At 40.9% G+C, this 17,630-nt stretch overlaps 1 long non-coding RNA gene across 1 annotated transcript; it reads left to right on the top strand.

Moving 5' to 3' along the window:
• Positions 1-9,437: 9,437 nt before the first annotated feature.
• On the top strand, positions 9,438-14,969 carry LOC118562948. Its single transcript, XR_004930908.1, has 4 exons — positions 9,438-9,528; positions 10,200-10,313; positions 14,667-14,792; positions 14,955-14,969. It is a non-coding gene; the product is annotated as an uncharacterized LOC118562948 (long non-coding RNA).
• The last annotated feature ends 2,661 nt before the right edge of the window (positions 14,970-17,630 follow it).

The raw sequence follows: 17,630 nt of genomic DNA, 5'->3' as shown, positions 1-17,630 counted from the left end.
CCAACGTCCAAAAAAGAAAAAAACAACCTAGCCAGGGTGGGCAGAGGGGGGCAGAAGAAGGGCAAAAGTCCACACAAAGAGTTCAGTTGGGTTGAGAGCCAGAGGCGGGCGTCACAGTGGGCGACCCCGGCTCCAAAGCAGCAGCTCAGCCATCCGGCGGAACTTGAAGGCCGACGGCTGGACCTAAGGGCACCGTCTGAGGCACACTGGAGAGCACTGGAGAACTCTTATGACTTGAGAACACTCGAGAACTCTTGTGACTTGGGAACACTTGAGAACCCCAGGAGCTCTCGGCGTCCGGGGAAGCAGCAGCGGAGCTCTAGGCATCCGGCATGGGAGAGAGCCAGCTGGGTGCTGTCAGGCGGAGTAGAGAGACGGGAGGTGCTTTGGAGCGCTCGAACAGGCAGCCTGAGACCAAGAAGGTGCTCAGCCAATGACTGGGGTGCGCAGGGAGGCGGCGCGGGGAGGCGGCGCGGGGAGGCGAGGGAGACGGATTGAGTGCGTAGGGAGGCGCCGCGGCCGAAGGCTTCAGCGTGCCGGGAGGCGCCACAGCCAGCAGCTTGAGTGCACTGGAGGCGGGTGAGGCAGGCTCTTCATCGGCCGGCGACGGCGGTCTCTCTGCACCCACGCAGCCTTGGGCCATGGCGTGCGGTGCTTCCGCGTCGGCTGGAGCCGGAGTAACTGCTGTCAGAGAGCGGCAAACAGCCTGGGTGAAGCAGGAAGGGTGCGGGGCGACTGCCCCGATCGCCCTAATTGCCTCCTCAAAACTCCTCCTGAGGCTTTCCAACATGGCCAAAATCTCCCACCAAGCTGCCTGGTCCTCTCTAGGTAGTGTCATTTCTGTCATGATATGCTTGGTAGTGCGAGGACTTAGGTGGCAACTGTGGGAGAATTACTTAACTATTAACCTTTTAAAAAGAAAGAAAGACTCAGAGAAAATGGCGTTCCTTTGTCTTAACAACGAGAATTCGTCTTTATTATGCCTAGAAACGTACAAACGGGTTTCCGGAGCGAATTCTGACATTCAAATACAATGGTCGTCATTTTAAAGGAACATAATGTGTGTGCGTTAAACACAAGTGTCTGTGTGTCTCCATTGGTGTGTGTGCGCTACACGCTATTGACGTCAATTGGCAACAGGGCTTAAATTCTGGGAAGTGTTTATCACGAAAAGTACAACAACAGAGCGATTAGTTCCACTACTTGACATATCTTGGAACAGTCCTAGTAAATAACGACTCCAGATGGTTTCCTGTTGCTCCCATCGGCGAGAGCCAGGGAAAAAAGGTCAAAATTACCCTAACTCCCATAAATCCTCCCTTGGCACGTTACAGCGTGACATATCTAGAAGACCTCTTCATTGAAAATCTGACTCCACACTGATAAAGTCTAGCTGTGATAATAACAAACATGTAAAAAAAGTCTAATTTCTTACACAACCAATGGATAACATACTAATGTAATCATGGTGTCTACACAAGTGCTGATATAAAATGTCATGTAATAAGTGCAGATTACAATCAATAACATATTTCCAATAATAGAGAGAGAGACAGAGAGACAGAGAGAGAGTCAGAGAGAGACAGAGAGACAGAGAGACAGAGAGAGAGTCAGAGAGAGACAGAGAGACAGAGAGAGAGTCAGAGAGAGTGTGCACGTATGCAAAACAGTCATTGCTTTTGCAATAACATCTTTCCAATTAGATATGAAAGTGAAAAAACCCCGATAATTATCACTTATTTATGTGTCATTCTCGGGGAAAAAGTCTTTCATGGACCTCTTATACCTCTGAGCATCCGCCGTTATCATCGGTCACCTGACCGACGGCATCAATTGGAAGTCAGCCATGCTACTCGCAATGACATCCAGCACTTGTCATATAAGAAGAGTACATAAGCATGATACAATAACAAAACATCATAATACAAACAATCAAACAACATATGTAAATTATCTTGCTAATAATATTGATACGCAGGATTAAAAACGAAATGGATGTTAGAATCTAATGTTATGATAGTATAAACTAAACTAACCGGCCGCCTGTGCTACCTTATCTATCAAAGCTTCATTGTATTGTATTTTGTTTATTTATTTATTGAGTAACTTAAACAAGGTTAATAGGGTTAGTCATCTTCAGTTTGTGTGCTTGGCTTGAATGAGTTCCTGGACACGTAGCAAAACAAAAAGAGTTCATCCCGATCACGGGGCTCCTTTCCATGTGGCATGAGTCTGTAGCACACGCATGAGTCCATGGACGTGTCCAGGCGGCCGGGGATCAGCCCTTCGGATGGCTGCTGCCTGATGTCATCCATCTATACATTGTCCCCACAATCCACCTTTTCAAAACAGGCACAACACAACACACAATTAGAAAGAATACAATCAGCGTTATCACCAAAATTATTCCTGTTTTTGCAGCCATTGCTCCCCATTCTCCTAAAATTTCTTCCAGACTTTTCCACGACCAGTTGTTTCTTCCAGCATTCTCTTTTACTTCTTCTCTAAGTTTCATAAGTTTAGCCATTACTACCCTAAACGAACCTTTAGGAGCTGTGTTCATGGGAATATATGTACAGCACTCATTGCCAAACATGTGACATACACCTCCCTTGCTTGCTAGAAGCCAATCTAAAGCTTGCCTGTTTTGTATTGCCATTCTACTTGTTTCATGTAATTGGTCTCCTAGTGCCATAAATCCTTCCACCGTGAAATTTATCATCCTCTGCTGATTATAATAAATGTAATTTATCCATTCAACATTTTTATTAATAGTAATCTGAGGCAAAATAGACTCAAAACCTGCTTTAACTTGATGTTGTGCTTTAAATTCATCTGGAATTCCTCTTGGTTGACCAATAAGATTTAAATAAACTTTTTCATTTAATCCGTAATCTCCTAGACTCCGACGGGACCTAGTTTTACCTGTTTCAATTTGAACTAATTCTTTTACCCCTTCATACACTAAGGTTATCGGTACTTTCATTCGTACTAATGCACAAAGTCCTATCCACTTCAGTAGTAAAGTGTTCATTAGCATGTCATCGCCACACATCCAGTAACTGTCTGCCACTGGATACGTTTGATCTCCTAAAAAGAAAAGTTTGGGAAAAGTCATAGTTATATTTTTACAGTCCTCTTCTACAAATTCTGGGTTTTCAAACCAAACGGGCTTTGTAGCAAACACTGGTGTTACATTTGCATGCTTAAACCAAGATAACACCCAGGTTACATTACATTTCACAGTGGTGTTTCCTACATTAATTCCTTCATTGTCCTCAAAACCTCCACTAACGAAACATTCGTAGTCTGCATCATAATCTATGTCATAATCAGTAGGTGGAACATTATCTGTAGTACTAATGTTAAATTCTGCACACAATGATTCTAATTTATACCCTTTCCATTTTTCTAAGTATTGATGAGAGTTTCTTGAACCATATAAGAGTCTACAACTCAAACCACACATAGGTAATTTAAAGAATGACACTGCGTCTTCTCTTGAAGTGAACTCACCATTGCTACATTTTTTACGCTGCACTACTGCACATTCTTTTGACGTGTATTTTTCTGGAATAACCATAGGTACTGCTCCCGGAGCAACAGTACAGACTAAGCAATCATTTTTAGTTAACTCCCTGACAGTATACCATGATGTTGTATACCATGTATTATGTAAGGCTCTTTGCCATAAAGGATCTCCCCTTGGTCTGATTCCGTACCATTTAATATCCTGTAGTTTATTTATTGCTCTTGGTATAGCTACTTTTGGATTGCGTTTTTCATAAAATTGATCTAAACCTTCAGCGAAATCCTCACATCCTTCTTTTTCAGAGCATCCATACTGTTTTGGATCCGGTTCTGTGAATTCTAATATTAGGTTGTTGTCCTGGTTTGACGTTACCTCAACCGGAGAAGGTACTGTTGTAATTAATCTTGTTAATGAAGGTTTAGTACTTTTTAAAACTTCCTTTGTGGATTTAACTGTACTTGAAACTACTGCTGTTTTGGGTTCTACTGCAGTTGAAACTATTGTCCGTGGATTTGCTTTAGTCGTGGCGGTTGTTGGAGGTTCGGTTATGCTATTTTCAGGTCGAGGCACCGTAGGTTTTGCATTTTCTAAATTGTTATCAACCTCTTCCAAGCACTTCCTTTTTATTTGTATATACCTTTGTAGTTTTATCGTTATTGTTTGAACTTTGTATTGTGCTAGTTAAGATTGTAGATGCTGATGTAACTGTTAATGTCTTAACTGTTAAGGTTGTCGGTCTATTTGGTCCTGATGTGGTGACTGAAGTAGGTAAAGTCACATGTCCACTAGGGACAGTAATTTTCTTCACTCCTACAGTAGTTCTAGTAGCCATAGTTGTTGGGGGGAAACAAATGATTTCTTTTGGTAAAGCCTCTTTTTTCGGTAAGTTCCATAATATAGATGAATCAACTTTTCCACTTGAAGTGATGTCTTCAAATTTCAACTCGTATGTTTTGTCAATACGGAAGGCTATAACATCTGCTTCAATAATCCATCCACAATTTGTAATCTTAACAGTCATTTTACAATTAATGTTTTCTTGATTTATACTAGATAATTGATGGCTCACATTAGCATGCGAATTACACATCCTTCGTCTGTCACCCTTTTGCAACAATCTAGAGATAATCACGTTTCTTTCAACCAAATCATATTTATCACTGTCTGGTTCAACATGAATCCTAATTTGATCATTAACAATTTGAACTGTAGCAATCATCTCCTTGTCTCCTATTCGCTCTAAATCACCATTTCGTGTACCTCCTTTACCATTACCTGGATTCTTTACTGTTAAGTCATATTTGTAATTGTCCTCAGGATCCCAATGGGACTCTATTCTTACTTCTACGCCAAAACCATCGTCCTTAATGTATAAAAGGATTGAACACTGGTCTGCCCCATACACTTTATATTCCTGTTTAACACTTTTTCCGCATAATTTCCTGGTATTGTAATAGACATTTACCTCAAATTCTGTATCTAATTCTGTATGAAATTCTGTATCGGTTACCGTTGCTTTCCATTTGAATTCAGCATGGGTCTTTCTTTTCTTACGCATTCTTTTTGTTTTTACTCTTAATTGTTCTCTAAGACCTAGATGAGTCGTTAACTTTAGTTCAGCTGGCAAAAACACTGGTGTGTACTTGTTCAAACCCATTAACGTTGTGTTGTACTTATCTTGTTCTACAAAGGTGGATTTCCCTTTATAGACCGAAGTCCCACAGTTCATGGTTGGACGTCGACTGTCTCGACCCACATTACTCGTTGCTTTCTCTCGTGGTTAAGCTGTCGTTAGCTGATGCTGTGGCTCTGGCTGCAGGCTGTGAGAGTTCATCTCCGGCCTCGCTGTCGTTAGGTTCACCACTTCTGCCAACATCCACAGGTGAAATGTCATTAATACTAGTCTCATTGCTGCAAATCGTCTGTTCACACTTTTTCCCAATGTCTGGCTTCACAGTGTCTATCTTTGCACTGTCTGGCTTCACAGTGTCTCTGGCGTGTACTTTAGTACCTTAAATTAAAATCACTTCTCCTTCTAGTAGTGGCTTGTGCTCCTGCTCCAGGATTTTGTAATGCCTGTTATTCTGCTATTAGTTGGTTTTCCACTGAGAGCTCACTAGGATTTCCTGGCACAATATTTTGTCTTATGGATTCTTCCTCAATTTCGTGTTCCAATTGTTCAATTATCGTGCGGTCAATTTCTCTTTTCAGATCTATCCCTTCGTGATCTAGGTTTATCCAAAATGAATCACCCTTTTGCTTGCCAGCATAGTCAGCATAACAGTCTATCCCACCCATCGGTTTCAAGGTCAACGACCTTCTGACCTCATCAGATATTAACTTTTTTGTTGTGCTGCAGTGCGTTGGTGCTAAATTGTCTGCATATACAGGGGAATCTGAGTTTATTGGGCCCTCATTATTCTTATGGGTTGCAACTGAGACAGCTGGAGATCCTGACTTATGCACAGACGAATACATGTTTGCTAGGGCGGGATCTTTTTGGTGAGGTGACCCTCCTGCATCTGTAACACTGATGTGTGAGGCTTTAGTCATAATCTCTTTATGTGATGTAGACTCCTCTCCAGTTTTATCTCCTTCTCTCATCTCATCTAAAATCAGAGAATCTTTGTTCTTGTAATGGAAATCTCCCATTAAATTGACAGTCCCGGAAAGTGTCGGGTAAATTCCAGCAGTTTTTCCCGCCTTATCATTTACTGATTGCTGTTTCATTTCCATATATTTTTGCTTTAAAGCTCGTCTATAAGCCTCTCCTTCCATTTTAAAAAGGTTTAAAATCTTCAGCTCGAGGTCACGTTTATCTTTTCTTTTCTTTGTATTGCTGTTCGCTTTGTAGTCCAGAATTCTGACCTCCATTTGCTCACAAAGAGCTGTATCAAAGCTTCCCTGTTCTGGCCACGGGGAAGTTAAACGTTCCGTCCGTTTGCTCCATTTCTTTGAAATCTTTTGAATTTTTGACGCAATTTCGGGGTTCTTTAATCCTATGACAACAATTGGAATGTTTGCCCTTTTATTCTGTATTAGTTTCGTTAGGCTAAGTTAAGAAAAACTAGTACTAACAGGTTCTACGGGGTTAACTTCTCTTCGCAGAAAAAAGAAAAACTCTGCAGTCTGAACTGCCTTTTCTCAAATGTGTGTGTGCTTTCCGTGAGGGAGGGGTGAGCAGTGCAGCTATGTGTGTGCGGTTCTCCTGCCTGCGTAGAGCTGTATGTGTGTTTCCTGCTCTGCTCTGCCTGCTGAGCTGTGTGTGCGAACTTAGTGTGTGTAAGATTTTCCTTCGGTGGGGGCTGAGGAATTTGGCACCGGTCACTGGTCACTGATGGCTAAAAATAACTCAGCCTGCTGTTTTTCTCTCTCCACTGACAGGCAAAAGGAGAAACCAAAGAAGTTTGCAGATCTTATTGCCAATAGTTTTCGCACCCGAAAAATCTCTTGCACAATTATCCAACCTTCAAGCACAAAGTATCTGCACCCACATCTTGTCAACACAACAGCTTAGATAAATATACACTTTGGTCCACCAAGATTTCTTACAAAAAATAGAAGTTTCCAAGCACTTTACCTTACCAACCTAGGCAACTTTACCTCGGACAGTGGAACTTTGAATTAAAAACAAAAAAACAGAGCAAAGCAACCACCCATGCATTTTAGTCACACAATAGAGCTCTCTTCTTTTATATTCACACATAGACGTCTGACACACCACAACACAATCAGTCATTCTCAATCATAACTTCTCATCATTCCCACATTCTCACGTTTTCCTTTCACTCTCACTCTCTCACTCTCCCGGGAAACTTATTGTTTGTTTTCTTAATGGTCCAAATGTTCAATGTTCCTGGATTTTAACTGTGCGCACAGAGAATTTAAATCAGGTTTTTTATGGGACCCAGAGCAAAAAAAAAAAAAAAAAGTTAAAAATAAACATTTATACTTCACGTGCACCAGCAAGGCCTCTTTGCTTCAAATTTGATAGGAGGCTTTAACCTCGTTTGCCTAAACCTGGAGTACTCAACCAAAAACAGACTGCAGTCAACTCTGTTAAGGCCACATTTTCATCGGAGTTCCACGCATGGAATGATCCGAGAACTGCCTTATTCTTTTTTCAAGCGCTTACATTAACAGGGCCGCGCCCTAAAGACTCCGACCAACCGAACATTTATAAGATCAATTCTTTCAGAAATGATCTCTTTGATTCTAAAAAGTTATGTATATTAGAAAAACTTCAGCAAAGACCCGTACTGGTCCGATTCATTTCTTATACGCCGTCGCTTCTAACGTCATATTTGACGGGACATCCGATAAAAGCGGCTGGGAGTAACCAATCACTTCTTTAAGTTGTCATGTGTGCCCAACTGTGGAGGAAGCCAATATCATTCCAAATCTTTTGATGTTTTTAAGACAACTTATTTTTCTACGTAGAAAAATACCAAATAGATGTCAAGCCAAAGGAACGACCACTCCCGTCTGTCAATCAATCACAAACAACGCTCTTCCCAATTCAAATTACACAGGCGGCAGATTCATCGCTAACAAGCAGAGAGAGCAGAAGACAGAGCAGTAAAAAATGTATTTTCACTCACCTCTGTCCTCTCTCCTCCACCCCAGCGCGGAGGGGCCAGGTCCGTGCGGGGGAACCCAAGCCGTCTGTCCGGGAAGGCAAAAACTCCCTTTTTTCCTATCACGTCGGGGTCACCAATTTTGTGGGAGAATTACTTAACTATTAACCTTTTAAAAAGAAAGAAAGACTCAGAGAAAATGGCGTTCCTTTGTCTTAACAACGAGAATTCGTCTTTATTATGCCTAGAAACGTACAAACGGGTTTCCGGAGCGAATTCTGACATTCAAATACAATGGTCGTCATTTTAAAGGAACATAATGTGTGTGCGTTAAACACAAGTGTCTGTGTGTCTCCATTGGTGTGTGTGCGCTACACGCTATTGACGTCAATTGGCAACAGGGCTTAAATTCTGGGAAGTGTTTATCACGAAAAGTACAACAACAGAGCGATTAGTTCCACTACTTGACATATCTTGGAACAGTCCTAGTAAATAACGACTCCAGATGGTTTCCTGTTGCTCCCATCGGCGAGAGCCAGGGAAAAAAGGTCAAAATTACCCTAACTCCCATACAACAAGGCAGAGGCAGAGCGTGAGAAAACTGTGACTTTAATGAGGCAAAAGAGACTTACAGGATGCAGGAGCAAAACACAGATCACAGGGGAACGCTGGAGTAACAGGAACGCAGGAGGACCAGAGTGACCCAACAATGAGGAAACAAATGGTGGGGTGTCGCAGATTGCGACACCCCACCATTGAACCATTGAACTTGAACCATTGAACTTGAACTTTTGAACCGGCCACAAAGAACAAACTGAGGTGAGCTTATGAAGGGAGCCTGACAGGTGATGAGAATCCTGACTAATTAGTGTCCAACAGATGAAACTAGTTGCAGAGGACGATGAACCGAAAAACAGAAAACGAGGCCAGGCAAAACTTAAACCATGACAAGAACGTCCAAACTTAATTGAAACTGGTTTGTATGAAAGTTACACCCCTTTCTACTACTGCTTCTTAGTCCTCCATCTATTTCCTTTAATCTGTCTCCTGTTAATCCTAATGTAATTAAACCTATGAAAAATCCTGCAATCAACCCCGCAGGAAGAGAACATGCCCAAAGCCACATTGACCATCTTGCCTCACTTTTGAAGGAGGGAAGCTCTGATGCTGATGACATTTTTCAGTAAATATTTTTATTCTTATCAGAAAATGTAGATATTCTGTAACACTGTGTTAACAAGCAAAACTTACCTTATTTTCTCCTATTTTTCCTCAAGAAACATCAACACTCTAGAGGACATCCTAGAAGAAACAGAGATGAATGAGACAACTTTGATGTCAAATGACAGCATTGTCGTCCTTCTACATAAAGTCACTGATGACTTTGAAGGTCTGGAAATGAATGCCAATGACACTGAGGTAAAGATTCTGCAGTCCAGTCAAAAACAAATGACATGGACATATGTGTTAGTGTAGCAAAGTAGCACAAAAAAGGTATTCCAGTTTACTATTAAAGGTATACTATGCAACCAAGGTTGATTTTCCAGCGAGGCTGCCCCCAGAGGGCGAAAGTAAAAGTGCACTGTCGTAAAGATGCTCAGCTGTTCTGGTTTCTCCGTCAAGCCAGGCGCGGTTGTTCTCGCCATAAAGCAAGATCGACTCTCGTGGTCTTGCACGAGACTTCTGAGCCTGTGGATGCGGGCCGAGGGCTCTTGTAATTGCAAGTACGGTATTTCCCCCACAGACCACCAGGGCGGCCGAGAAAACCTTTGTTCGACCTGAAATGACTCATTTAATCATCCAAACTGGTATGGAACACATTAATTAACTGAAAAATTTTGCATAGTATGCCTTTAAAACATAAATGACTAGAGGAAATCCCTTTTGGGTTCGGTCCACACATCCATAGTCTCCATGGAGTCTTTGTATCAAAGTAGATTATTTTAACATGAGGAAAAAATTTGAAACTAAAACTAAAATAAACTTTTTTTATTTTAAATGAAATATCCTTGTTGGCAAACATGGCTGCATTACATTATCACATATAATGTCATGCAGTGTTTCTCCTTCTGTTTTTGTCATCAATGTAGGCAAGGACAAACAGCAGTGTGGCAAACCTCAAGGTGAAGGTCCGTCTGCCGAGAGAGCTGAACCTTCAAAAGAATGACACAGTTGTCTTCTCCACGATTCAGATACCAAAAGAGGTCACTGACTACACTCTCCATGCTGTCCAACACTAACATAGTTTTATGAAGTTATAAAAAGATTTTATTTTCACAGTTAATGTGTCACAGAACTTTGTTGGAGTTTTGGATGCAGCAACAAAATTCTTTATAATATTCTATAAATCAGAAACCTAATAAATGTTTCTCTTCTTTTATTTAATCAGGCTAAATAAGTAATTGGTCATTATACCCCGTATTGGTAACTTCAGCCAAATTCACTGCATTTAGACATTTCTTTCAATTGTAGCAGAGAGGTCAAGGAAGACAATAATTTTCTCTTTCTAACATTGATAGTGCCACCTCGTAGAATTACATTATATTAGAAAAAACTTTCATTTTTTAGAAAAAAAAAAGAAATCAACACTGCAGGCAGACCTGTGCAGGGGTCTGAAAGGTTGCTGGCAACAGCATTGATGTGACAGAGTCAGCATATGCCTCATTAGAAAATGAGTGAGAGGGTTTTTTTGGCTTTGCCCTCTCAAAACTGCAATCCGAGGGCGTTTCAGTCTGGCAGATACCTGAGTGAGCCAGTGTATGAACGGCACAGTTTGTTTGAGTTATGAAGAATGATCTAAACCTTTGTGATCGCTGAGTGGACCGGGTCGGTCCGGGCCACAGAGACAGGTCAGCTGCACGCCGACGAGGCGAGCCTGGGGCTGTGGTCCCAGCATGTCCAAGCATTTTTAAAATCAAACGAAATGTCAAAACACAGAGCAGATGTTTTGGGTTAACATAACTTCTTGCCTAAAACCTTTTTAAGGGTACTTTTATGACATAAATCATTATATATCCAACTTTATTCAAAGCTTTTCATTCTTTTCCACCATTGCTGTTTGCGGTTTAAAAATTATCTTCAAGCCACAATGACACATTCATCAACTGCATTTACAGCCTTCGTCGCCCGCTTTAACATTATCGGCCTTTATATTTATATAATCGGCTTTTATATATATTATCGGCCTAATTTATTTATTTTATTTCTTTCACTTTCTTTTCTCAGGTATCACATTACACATATCAGCTTAAATAATAATACATATGATTTAGCAATGGTATCAAGGTGTTACTCTATTGTATCTGTTACACTATGTCTGTTGGTTGTGTTGTTCTTTTTACATCTCTCTTTCCAGGTGATGAAGCAGATGGAAGACGTTTTATCATTATTTCCCTTTTATCTCTTCTTTCTTTCACCTCTTCTCTTTCTTTTTTTCTCTTCTTGTTCTTCCTTTATTCTCCTACTTTCCCATTGTGTCCACATAATTTGAAATTCTCCCCGCAGGAATCACAATAAAACTATTTACATGCATAAATCAAGCGGAGCACTATGGCGAAAGCTGATTGCTCCACTTGTGAAAGAAAAATCTGTCGTGCTCTATTTGGCTTTAAAACATCAATTCGTATTGCCACATTGCTAGACAGGACACTGGGGGAAAAAAAAACTTGTTTAGTTGGAATGGTTGCGATAACTGGATTAAGTAAATCCAACATTTAACATTTTTATGTTTCTTTAGCTCAATTAAACAAATCTGACAAGTTTAACACCCAACCCTATTAAAATAGTCAAATTTAAGAACCAAAAGGCAAACATGGCACTTTGTGACAAAATAAAATAAATTTCTTTCTAAATTAATTTAATTTCATTAAAAAAACTTGTCTAAAAAACTTATCAACTAAAAAAAGTTATTTTTGTATATATTTCCCAGAAATATCATTCGAAGAAGTCTTTATCACATGGATCCTGGTGAAATCTTATGCTCCATACGCCGCTGTTCTTCTAAGCCGCACCAACCAACAGAACTGCACACCCTTTGGCAACATCTGTCAATACAACCTTTGATGATGACTCCAACAGGTGGCCGGCAGCATCAGCCCCTTCATGTCAGACCTTATTCACGGCCATTGTTATTTGCTTTTTTTTTATGCAGCAATATCAGCATCCTTTAAAGAAAAAAACAAGTACTCTTGATGAGGTAGTTGTCAGTTTGCACAATTTTCAGTTATTAAACCATGCAACGCTAATTTATTTCTGTAAGAGAAATATATCCATATATGTTTATAACAGAGGTTTGGTACCAATAGTATTTAGCAGTAAGTTTTACAAAGTAATAAAATTGTTTTGTCGTAATAACTGGTCTGCAAATGTCAAAACTGAACACAAAATAGACATTAAGAAGAATTATTTACAAATTATTCTTATATGATTATAAGAAAATCTACATGGAAATATACGGTATATTGAATTATAGACAGAAGTAAATATATATATATATTTTTTGTAACAATAAAAAAATATTGTAAATTAGATTAAGATGAGCAGATTATTTAAAAATCAATTGAGACACATATGTACAATTCATTAAAAAATAAGAATCAAACTGAAGAATATAAGAAGCAAAATATGTATTTTACATACATTGTAGTGGCCACTGTCTAAATCCAGTTTTAGTAGATAGAGTCAAAGCTGTCCCAGATGTGGAGGAGTAACATCTGCCTTCCCTCATGTGACCCCTAAAAGAGAGCCCAAGACTGTGTGCTGAGGCTCGAGGTCTACTAGCACAGATAGATCTTGAATTTATAGTGAATCTTGTTAGACTCCATAAAATGTTTGGAGAAACAAAACTTATCTCTGATATGGTACAGGCCTCGTAAGCTGTAGATTTAGTTGCAACTTTAGTTCAGAAAAAGGAGAAGGAAAAAAGGCAGAAAAAGAAAGAGAAAAAAAAAACATTATCGGCCTTTAAAAACGGCCTCCTAAGGTTGCAACTGAGGACACACAGTAACCTGTTTATGGAGCACAACTCAGTCACATACAACATTGCAAAACATCTTGGAAAAATTTTTGCTCCGCTTGTTGGAGACACTCCACAACACATACAAACTCCATGGACTTCATTTCCAAAGTCCGACACCTGAGAGACAATTGTTTCTTTTGATTTCACCTCTGTTTCACTTGCATTCCAACATCAGAGGCAGTGAACACTGTCAGGACTCAGTTGGGACATGATTAATCCCTAAAAGACAACCAACTTCACATCAAACCTGATTTGTGACTTATTGGACCCCTGTCTCTCAGCCACATAATTCAAGCAAAGAGACAGATTTTACAAAAAGAAAAATGGGTGTTCCATGGTCTCCCCAGTGTCACCCATTGTGGAATATTTGTCCATGAAGGAGGTGGACTTACTTCTTATAAGGGAACACCACCAACTCACTGGTTTAGATACTTGGAAGACACTTGGGTCATATAAGTTGAGGCATTTACCAACCACCTCAACTCAGTGGACAGCAAAATAAGGTTTACCAGAGAGGATGCCAAGAACAACATGTTGCCTTTTCTGGACTGTGCCGTACACATTGAGGAAGAGGGAAGTCTCAAAACTGAGGTTTATGGGAAGCCCACACACAGATCAATATATGCATTTTGATTCACATCATGCACTGGCGCACAAACTCTCTGTTATCAAAACTCTGAGTTACCAGGCTGACAACATTGCCTCTGCCATAGAGGAGAAACAAGACAAACACAATTTCAGTTCCAGCTCCTCCAACGCATTTCAAAAAGATTGTACAGGTGACCAAGTACTCCACTCACACAAAGAAATAGCTTCTAACGACCCAGTACAGTGACGGGTGGGTCACTGACTTGCATCTGACTGAGAATGCACCTAGGAGGATGGACCTCCATGTCCTTAAAAACAGCAGTGCACCACCTCTGCTAGCCACCAGAATTGACTCCTGGATAGGTGTCAAAAGGTTTTCAGAAAGAACTATACGAAAGTCCGGCTGCTTCCGATTTAATCCTGGTTGCTGTTGCGATGACCCAGATAACTAAGAATTTGCACAGACCTGTCTGCAATGTTTATTTCTATTTTTTTTTTTAAATTCAGTTAATTTTTAAAAACCAAATCCTTGTCTCCTGATCTGTTTCAGTTCAGGAGACAAGGAGTGAAGAAGGCCAACTCCCCAAAGGACGTTTTTCTCAAGAGAAACTTTGAAGCTCCTCATGTGATGGAACCCACTGATAACATAATTTATGGACTAATTTGTGTTGATTTCTTTATGTGTGGAATGCTTGGGTTGCATTGCTGACAGCTAAAGTCAAAATAGAGCCAATAACTCTACTGGAAAAAAGTTACTGACAAAAACACTGAGTTTAATAATTATTTCCTTACCTTGTGGATCATAACTCTTGGAATGTCATCTCTGACTATATTGATAATCTAACAATAGAGTTCTCTTTGACTTGACTTTCCCTATAGAGTGGTGAATAAGTATGAGTTAGTTGCCTTGGACAAACTGTCAAACCAACTAATTTGCTGTTTTGTATTGTAGGTTGCTTCAAAGGAATGGGATACATTATATGATCACAGATTTGTTGGCCTGAGTGTGAGTGGCAAGAACATTTCAAACCTTCGAGACCGAGTCAACATCAGCATATATTCATCTACAAACCCGAGTGTAATTCCTTTAACTTCCCTAATTCCTTGATAAAATGATAAGTTCTGTAGCCCTACACTGTCTGTGATTACTTAATTGAGTGGATAGATTTAATATTTTGTTTCATAACATTAAACCACCATCATATCTAACATATTTTTAACTTGTAATCTTGTCTCACAGAAAACCCAAGAACCCAAGTGTGTGTTCCTGAACACTACAACAAAAAGTGAGTTTCAAACATAAACTTTGTGTTGAGCAGCAACATAAATGGGAATTATATTTGTTATATGCATTGGGAATACAGCTCACTTGGCAGTGGTAGCCAAGTGGAGGACACAGGTGCCACTACTCTAACCACAAAAAGGCAGCCCACTGCTCCCTAAGGGATGACTTAAATGTAAAAGACACATTTTATTGGTGTCTTTGTTTTTAGGTGTTTGCAACAAATTTGTCCGTTTTCACACATTCCAAACTAGTGTCTTTGTTGTCAAAGCGCAGATACTTCATTATCAGTGGCGGATTTATCATTAGGCGAAACTAGGCAGTTGCCTAGGGCCCCCAAGTTCCTGGGGGCCCTAAGTATCCAGCCAGGCTTTGATAATGATGTTTTTCCACCAGTCTGTGAGAGTCCAGCATCATCCAATCTGCTAGTAAGCAGTCAGCACAGTTTACTTCCTAAAGATGACCCAGCTCTGGCCAATCAGCTGTCTGATCTTCTCGCTGCTCAATAGTACTGAGAGGACCGCTCCAGGTGAAGAACAGGATCTTGCCAAGAAATGGAGAAGGGCGCAGATTTACTTCCAGCTATTATTTCATTCATATGAAAAATGGAGAACAGATAAGCAGATCATGGCTTGTCTACTAGAAAAAGGGACAAAAGAAAACATAGAGGAAAACAACAAGAAAAGGGATAAGAGAGGGACAAAAGGTAGAAAAAAAGAATGTATGTCTATTCTATTAAAATTTCTGTATCTGTATAATGGATCTGTTTTATGTCTTGTCTTCACAATTCAGAGGGCTCCATGCCTTTCTTGGCCTTTCCTAAATCTGCCCCTGGTCATTATATCTTGAAACTGGTTTCGAGGCATTGTGGCTTTGATGTGTGAATTCCCAAAGTCTTTGGACCACAAATCCCGCATGCCGCCAACACTCCCCTGTGCTGCCTTTATAAACAGAACTGCAATGAAAGCCATTAGCTCATACACACTCGTTTTCCAGCCCTGTTCTGCGACCCTGCAGTCTCTGCGCTGCATCTTTGCACTGGAAATCGCGAGCGCGCTGCAGCGGAGGAGAGATCGCTCTAAAGTGACTGGAGTTATATTTGCCATGACCATCTACCCTAGTAAATAGGGCAGATGGTCATTATTGTATAAATATTCTTGCTTTCCCTCTCTACAGCGTTTCAGCTCATGCAGCTGTTATCATTGTACAGATCAGTTATCAGCTGATCGCTGCGCTGGTGGCTCTGCTGTCTGAAATCATTCCGGTGTTGGCGACACTGATGACGTAGACCTACTTATATTTAATTACAAATATGGTCTCCCCCCCCCTGCTCTCAGGTAAAACACTCGTCAACAGAGAGGTTTGAGCTAAAACCGAAACTGAAGAGGGTGGAATGGTTCTCCGATGACAGCGACAATGGGGCATTTACATCTGAAAAAGGATTCATGAGTTGTGAAGTACTATAGGGGGGACTGGGGGCTGACGAAAATTCTCGTATCTCTGGGACTTGTAGTCTTAAACTCATAAAATAAGGCTTAAGCCTCAGAGCTTCAAATAAAGGGAACTTTAGGAGAGGTCAGGGCATGCAGAGGGGATGCGATCTGACTATAGTTTTTTTATGAATCGCCTGTAAAAGTTGGCGAACCCTAAGAACCTCTGAAGCTATTTTCTGGAGTCAGGAGTCGGTCACTCCACTGCGGCTTTGATCTTATCTGGATCTGATCTGACCTGTCCTCCAAGAATTAGACCGAGGAAATAGACTGAGTCCTTGTGAAATTCACATTTTTCAGCCTTGACAAACAGACGGTTTTCTAGCAGGCATTGGAGGACTAGGCGGACATGTTGCTAATGCTGGACAGGATCACTAGAATAAGTCAAGATATCATCTAGATAGACAAAAACGAAGATGTTCAAAAAGTCCCGCAGGACATCATTTACTAAAGCCTGAAATACGGACGGAGCTTTACACAGACCAAAAGGCATGACCAGATACTCAAAGTGACCAAGTGGGGTTTTGAAGGCCGTCTTCCACTCATCCCCCTTGTGGACTCGTACCAGATGGTAAGCATTGCACAAGCCAAGCTTGGTAAATATGACCGCATTCTGGACTGGTTCTTGAGCAGAGGACAACAGGGGAAGCGGGTATTTATTCTTAACAGTGATTTGGTTAAGCCCTCGGTAGTCGATACATGGACGGAGGGATTCATCCTTCTTTCCCACGAAGAAAAAGCCTGCGCCCAATGGAGAAGAGGAAGGGCGAATTAACCCTGCCGACAGAGACTCTCCGATATATTTCTCAAGCGCCTGACATTCAGACCTCGAGATGTTATAGGCGACTGTTGGGTAAAGGGGCTCCCGGTAGCAAGTCAATAGCGCCATCGTAAGGGCGATGCGGAGGAAGCGAAGAGGCTTTACTTTTACTAAAAACCAAGTGCAAATCATGGTAAAGTTCAGGTACTCGGCTGAGGTTGATGGAGTCCTCTTATTCAGGAGAGGAATTAGAAGGACGGGAGACTGGCTGAGCAGATAGCAGACAGCGATAATGGCAGCCAGGGGGAATGTTTAACAGGGAACACAAAAAAGAGAGCAACTCTCTGTTGTTACCAGAGACAATGACCTCCAGGGGTTTAATCT

The sequence above is a fragment of the Fundulus heteroclitus genome, chromosome 4, assembly GCF_011125445.2.
Source record: "Fundulus heteroclitus isolate FHET01 chromosome 4, MU-UCD_Fhet_4.1, whole genome shotgun sequence".
Lineage (NCBI taxonomy): Eukaryota > Metazoa > Chordata > Actinopteri > Cyprinodontiformes > Fundulidae > Fundulus > Fundulus heteroclitus.
This window is presented reverse-complemented; position numbering and strand designations above follow the sequence as displayed.